The following is a 6560-nucleotide window of genomic DNA, read 5'->3' as shown; positions in this document are numbered from 1 at the left end:
CGATAGAAACCAGCATGAGAAAGGCTTGCATACACCCCCAAAACCTTGTCACTCCGCAGGCCACCTACCTTTGGGGAATTTCCTGGCATTCAATTTTTATCTAATGGCCGGCTGAGAACTCAAAACATAATATAGGTTCAGATAGAGGAGGTCCTGTGTTTGTGGAATGACATTGTTATGTGTTCAGGTACAAACACTGTTGGGGGGCCGGAGCAGCAAAGATTATGCCATGAATAAAGCTGAACATGCAATCTGATTGAGATTGGATTCCAGGGTAAGGGCAGTGGCACTGACAAAGGAAATGGGAGAGAACTGTCTTCATGAACACATGCATTCCCAGCCTGTGGGCGAGAAAAGACAGACAGCTCGCTCGGGTCTGTCTGGGTAGCTGTAGTTCATTTGAAAGGCAGATGAAGCTAGTTTCTTCCTGGCCTGTGTCACCAAGGAAATCACGGGAGGTAATGAAGCTCCGCAGCAAGCCAAATGAGAGCCGGGCCTTGCACTTTAAGGGGTGGGTTCTTAGAATATGTGTGTGGAGATGGTGTTGACTTGCAACGGCAGCCAGTTCTGGAGGAGACTCTCATTTGGAATGGCATTTCTAGAACCCGAGTGGTCACAAAAATCTGCTGGGTACCACTTAAAAATAGCGATTCCTAGGCATGACCTCAGATCTATTGCATCAGCCTCTCCAGGGCAGAGGTTTCAGATTTACATTTTCTTTTCTCTTTTTAAGGGAGGGGAGGGGCAGAGGGAGAGAGAGTGAGTCTTAAGCAGTCTTCGCCCTCAGCACAGAGCTCGACGTGGGGGATGTGGGGCTCAATCCCACAACCCTGAAATCATAATCTGAGCCGAAACCAAGGGTCGGACGCTCAACCGACTGCACTACCCAAGGGCCCCTCATTGTGATTCTTTTTGAAGACTCCACTGGGAATGAAACAACGAGGGCATGCTCAGTGAACAGTAGCAAGAGCTAACATTTCTATAGGTCATTTTGGGTTTTAGAATGTATGATCTTATTTAATATTCATAGCTTTGAGACATGGGTTGTAGGAAACCCGTTTAGTCATGGAGTTGCAGCCTTAGAAGTATTTGGGTTGGGTAGCTTATCGAAAGTGTCCAGCTGGAAATCCTCAAGTGCATCTTGCTGCTTGGAGGAATGGCATCATGGGAGTAAACATTGAGCTACACTTCTCAAACTTCAGTGTTCATAGGCATCCTCTGGGGATCTTGATAAAACACAGATTCTGATTCAGTAGGTCTGAGGTGGGCCTGAGATCCTGCATTTCTAAGGACACCCACGTGCTGCCACGGTCCTGCAGGCCACGCTTTGAGAAGCAAGGCATTCCCTTAAGATCATCTTCATGTCCCTGATGTGTCAAGGAGACCAGCTGTGCTTAGGCTTATGAGGACTCCCCAAAGGGCAGTAGATCTTTGCTTTCTGGGAGGAAATATAAATGATCCTTGGAGACAATGTACCCTCAGTAAACTTTGTTACCTGCATGGTAAAAGAAAGCCCAGCTTGTTCTAATTAGGCAGATTGAACGCTGCTGGATACACGATGCATGCTCTTCCAGAGTTGGGAGCACTGAAGTTCAGTAATATATTTGCAGCGGAGAAACTACCCTGGATTTAATTTAATATCGTTGGCAAGGAGGCATTTTAGGGTCTTGTAGATATGCTTGCAATCATTACCCTGGCAAAGAGAGGAAGAGCTGCTTAATAGAGATGTCCAGTTGATAGAATGCTGCATAAAACAGCTTTCAGGATACTTTTGGTGATGATATCTAGATGAACTCAGAGAGACGACGCACCAGAAATACATGGACCAATATTCCATTATCAGTCTTGGAACCATCCAGTGAGATTCACACTTTATCTATTCTTTGTCATAAAAGCCAAATGAACAAATATAAGCTATTACTTCAATTTGTAATTGAAAGGCTGTGTGGCATAGAGATTTACTGAGTATCTGCTACAGTATCAATCATATTAAAAATAAATGCTCAACTACACACACTCAGAAAGTGTACTGAAAAAGAAATCAAATTGCGAGGCTGTTTGTGTATGTTAAAGCCTTCACGTATGCGGGAAAATATATCTGAGTGTGAGAGAATTGAACTAGAGTTCATTGGCCTTTAATAAAGTTATTTAGCTCTAATCCTTAGGTAGATATAAGAAAATCAGAAGTGCTTGATTCAGATAGACACTGGGTAAAATGAAAAGAAAAAAAAAAAAAAAAGGCCTAGACTTCCAGAAAAGTAATGCTGCACAGGCTTTATCAGATCCTCCCTATCAACTCTGTAATTCTCAATGAAGCTCAGCATGACAGTTCAAAATAAAACAGGGACATGACAAGACAATAACTCTGGGAGCATTAGAGTAAGGTTCAATATGCTTCCCTTCCCCCATTAGTGCTCTCCCCGGCATTCTCCCAAAGCCCCTGAGGGAGCCGAAGGGGTAGTAGAATCTATCCTTACGTGTTCGGGACTGATTTTCTTTTCTTCCTTTTGTGTCTTCTTAAACCAGCCAGTATTGTGATTATTGAATTCTCTTTTAACACCTTAACCATGAAGTGGGAAGGGAAGTGTGAGTTACCTATGATAACAGTAGTGCTGTGTAAATAAGCGACTGCAAGAATCTCCCTAGCAAACAGGATGCATTTATCTCGCTCATGAGGCCGCTGACTGGCTATGAGTAAACTTTTCTAGATTGGGCTTGGCTGGGACGGCTGCAGCCTCCTCCCGGGACTCAAGTCGATAAAGAGGTCCTAGTGGGCAAGTGGAAACACCCACGAAGTTCTTAATGCACACTGTCATGTCTGCCTTGTTTTATTGGTCAAAGAAAGTAACATGGCTGAAGTCGAAGTCAATGTGTGGGGAAATGAACTCGTTATGAGGATCGTCTACAAAGTTCAGGACCCAGTTGGGGCGCCTGGGTGGCTCAGTTGGTTAAGCGACTGCCTTCGGCTCAGGTCATGATCCTGGAGTCCTGGGATCGAGTCCCGCATCGGGCTCCCTGCTCGGCAGGGAGTCTGCTTCTCCCTCTGACCCTCCCCCCTCTCATGTACTCGCTCTCTCTCATTCTCTCTCTCTCAAATAAATAAATAAAATCTTTAAAAAAAAAAAACAAAAACAAACAAACAAAAAAAAAAAACAAAGTTCAGGACCCAGGTATAGAAATGGTGAAGATGTGGGTTCTTATTGTAGTATATTTTGGTAGACAGAACGACCTAAAACTTAGACCTTTTTTTTTTTTTTTTTTTTTTTTTTGGAGAGAGAGCACTCACCCATGTGAGTGAGCACGGGGAGGGGCAGAGAGAGGATCTTAAGCAGGCTCCACACTCAGCACAGAGCCCAGTGTGGGACTCGATCTCACAACCCTGAGATCACAACCTGAGCTGAAATCAAGAATCAGACACTTAACCAACTGAGCCACCCAGGCACCCTGAAACTTTGATCTATTTTAAGCAAAAAATAACTTGAGGGACACCTGGATGGCTCAGTTGGTTGGGCGTCTGCCTTCAGGTCGGGTCATGATCCCAGGGTCCTGGGATCAAGTGTCACGTCCGGCTCCTTGCCCAGCGGGCAGCCTGCTTCTCCCTCTGCCCCTCCCCTGCTCGTGCTCTCTCTCTCTCTCTCTCTGACAAATAAATAAAATATTTTAAAAAAATAACTTGAGTAGGAAGGAAGAGAAGACGGTGATAAGTAGAGTTGTCCAACAAAACATAGGATGCTCAGTTAAAAGTGAATTTGAGATAAACAATATTTTTTCTATGAAAATATGTCTCATGTGATATTGAGTGGTTCAGGGTAAACTGGTCTACATTGGATAGCTGCAGTATTTTGGACCCATATGTATAATACTGATGTTTTATCTGAAATTCAAATTTAACTCCATGTCGTGTTATTTCCTTCACCTAAATCTGGCAACCCTGAGGATGGAGCTATTGAGACAACTGCCCCTCCCAGAAGCTAAGGAGGGACAATTCTTAGATAAAATGAGCTTTGCAAACCTGTCCTATTTCCTGCCTCCCAAGATGTTTTACTACTTTCATAGCTTTGTTCTTGCCTATTTCCCACCGGGAGCATTGTTATTGGCAGAGACGAGACTCGGCCAGTGCCAGCATGGTAACCAGCTACCGGCCTTTGCGAGAGATGGGGCATCTGAGTGATTGGTCCCCGCCCATGCTGTACCGGCTGTTCAGTATTTTTATTTTCACTCCTGCTCATTGGCAGACATGAAGGCACCCGAGTGTGAGTTAATGCCGTAGGCCCACTGAGAAACCTGATAATGTGGAACCTGACAAGGCATTAATCTTTTAATGTGTCCCCAAATATTTATCTAAAAGTTCAACTAAGCATTATAAGAGGAAAGGGCAAAACATATAACCTCCTCAGCAAATACTAAAGCCGGATGGTCACTGGAACCGTGTTCCTTGGAAAGCAATTTTATCTATTCTCACCTATTAATTTTTTATTGCTAAATAATAAATGGCGACAAACTTAGTGGTTTCAAACAACAGGCACGTATTAGCTCATAGTCGTGTCGGTTCAGCAGGGAAGGGCCGGGTTCTCAGCTCAGGGTATCACGGCCTAAAATCTCGGGGTCTGCCAGGCTGAGTTATATGGAGACTGGCAAAAAAATCCACTTCTGAGTGCATTCTTGCTGGCAGCATTCAGTTCCTTGCACTTCGAGGACTGTGGTCCCCATTCTCTTGCTGGCTGTCAGCAGAGGCCACTGTCAGCTCCAGATGCCACCTGTGTTCCTTGACAGGTGGCCTCCCTTATTCTCAAGCCAGCAATGGCACTTCTACTCTCTGACTTTGTCTTCTGCAACCAGCCACAGAAAATTCTGTGCGTTTAGGGGGCTCATCTGATTAAATTGGGGCCCACCCTAAATGCTCTCTGGACCTGAAGATGGACTCATTGCAAGATTCCTTTATAGTAATGCCTAGTTCAGTGTTGGAATAGCTGGGAGAACGTGAATGCACACCAAGGGCCTAGAATCTTAGAATTCTGCCTACCACGCTGACCATGCTTTCCGGGGGAGCTTCACAAGTTTCCCCCCACACAAGAGGCACCTATCTTGTCCCAAATCCAGGTGTTCCGTTTAGCCAGTCTGTTGCACTCTCTCAGAAATGATCATTTCTTTCTTCATGACCATAATTTCCCAGAGACGGTTTTAGTGCCCCTTGTGATTAGTGCCCTGACTAACCTGTCCCGGATATGACCCTACAGTGACTCTCTGTATGGTGTGCTGCAGTAATTTTCTCTTGTGAGTTTCTTTATTCCATTTTATATATACATTATCTTCAATGGCAGGCAGGAGAAATACCACAGAATTTTTTTTTTTTCCTCCGTCTCTTCTACTTTGCCATAGCAAAGCGGTTTGAATCTAGTTGGATCTCATGATTTGCTTTTTTTTCCAGTTAATTTCCAGAACATAGATTTACCTCCTATTGTGTGTCATTTATATGTTAAAAATGCTGCAATGGCATGAGCTACCCACACAATCTTCTGCTGGAAGAGAGGTTTGCTGCCCTTATGCAGTCGCTCCTTGACGTCAGAAATTCATTCCATGTTAATTTCTTCTGTGACGATTAACACCTAAGGTTGATTTGCAGGCTTTCATTGTGCTACGTACATGTAGATGATCTATTTTTTTCCTCAGGACTCTGAGTTTTAAAACACCGTTAATTATTTCACATTCCATTTATTCCAGAAGATGGCGCTGCTGCTACTTCTCCTGCAAAGGAGCTCAGTAAAACAGGAAGAAAGCCTCAGTAGGATATTTTAGCATTTCATAATAATATACCCGGCATCCATACTGACAAAAATATATTTGAAAATACCTAGTACATTACTTTTTCTCCTTATGTTAGGTTTCATTCTATAGAAGAAAAGATCACAACTCCTACTCATTAAAAGAAATGTGTTGAGGTAGAAGGAGTAGAGACCTTCTGTGCTGTCCTGTTAGCAGAATCAGGACTCAGTTGGAGACTGAACTGAACAGTTACTCTTTCTGAGACGTGTGCAGTGGCTTCTGATATTAGATACAGACCCGCAGAGGCCTTCTTAAGTGGTTCTACTTTGAATAATGTTGTCACCAGCGGTTTTCACTTAAAGAATGAACAGTACCTATTGCTATTAATAGAAACTTGAGCTCTTGCTCTTAAATGATTTACCTTTTAGCTTTTTTTTAACGACATTAATATGGTGAAGTAGTCAATAAATGCCAGAGATTGGACGTTCTTTTATACCTGGAAACCTCACATTGGAATTTAAAATTTTGACTTTAGCTCTTCAGGTGCTGAACGTTTTATTTATTTTGTATTTTTTATTTTTTTAAAAGATTTTATTTATTTGAGAGAGAGAGCACGAGCACACGTGAGAGAGCACGGGCGGGGGGAGGGGCAGAGGGAAAAGCAGACTCCCCGCTGAGCAGGGAGCCCAATGTGGGACTCCATCCCAGGACCCCGGGATCATGACCTGAGCCAAAAGCAGATGCTTGACCGAGTGAGCCACCCAGGCACCCGCTGAATGTTTTACCAATGGATTAAA

Source organism: Phoca vitulina, unplaced genomic scaffold, assembly GCF_004348235.1.
Source record: "Phoca vitulina isolate PV1807 unplaced genomic scaffold, GSC_HSeal_1.0 scaffold135, whole genome shotgun sequence".
Classification (NCBI taxonomy): domain Eukaryota; kingdom Metazoa; phylum Chordata; class Mammalia; order Carnivora; family Phocidae; genus Phoca; species Phoca vitulina.
The sequence above is the reverse complement of the archived record's forward strand: the minus strand, read 5'-3'. Positions refer to the sequence as shown.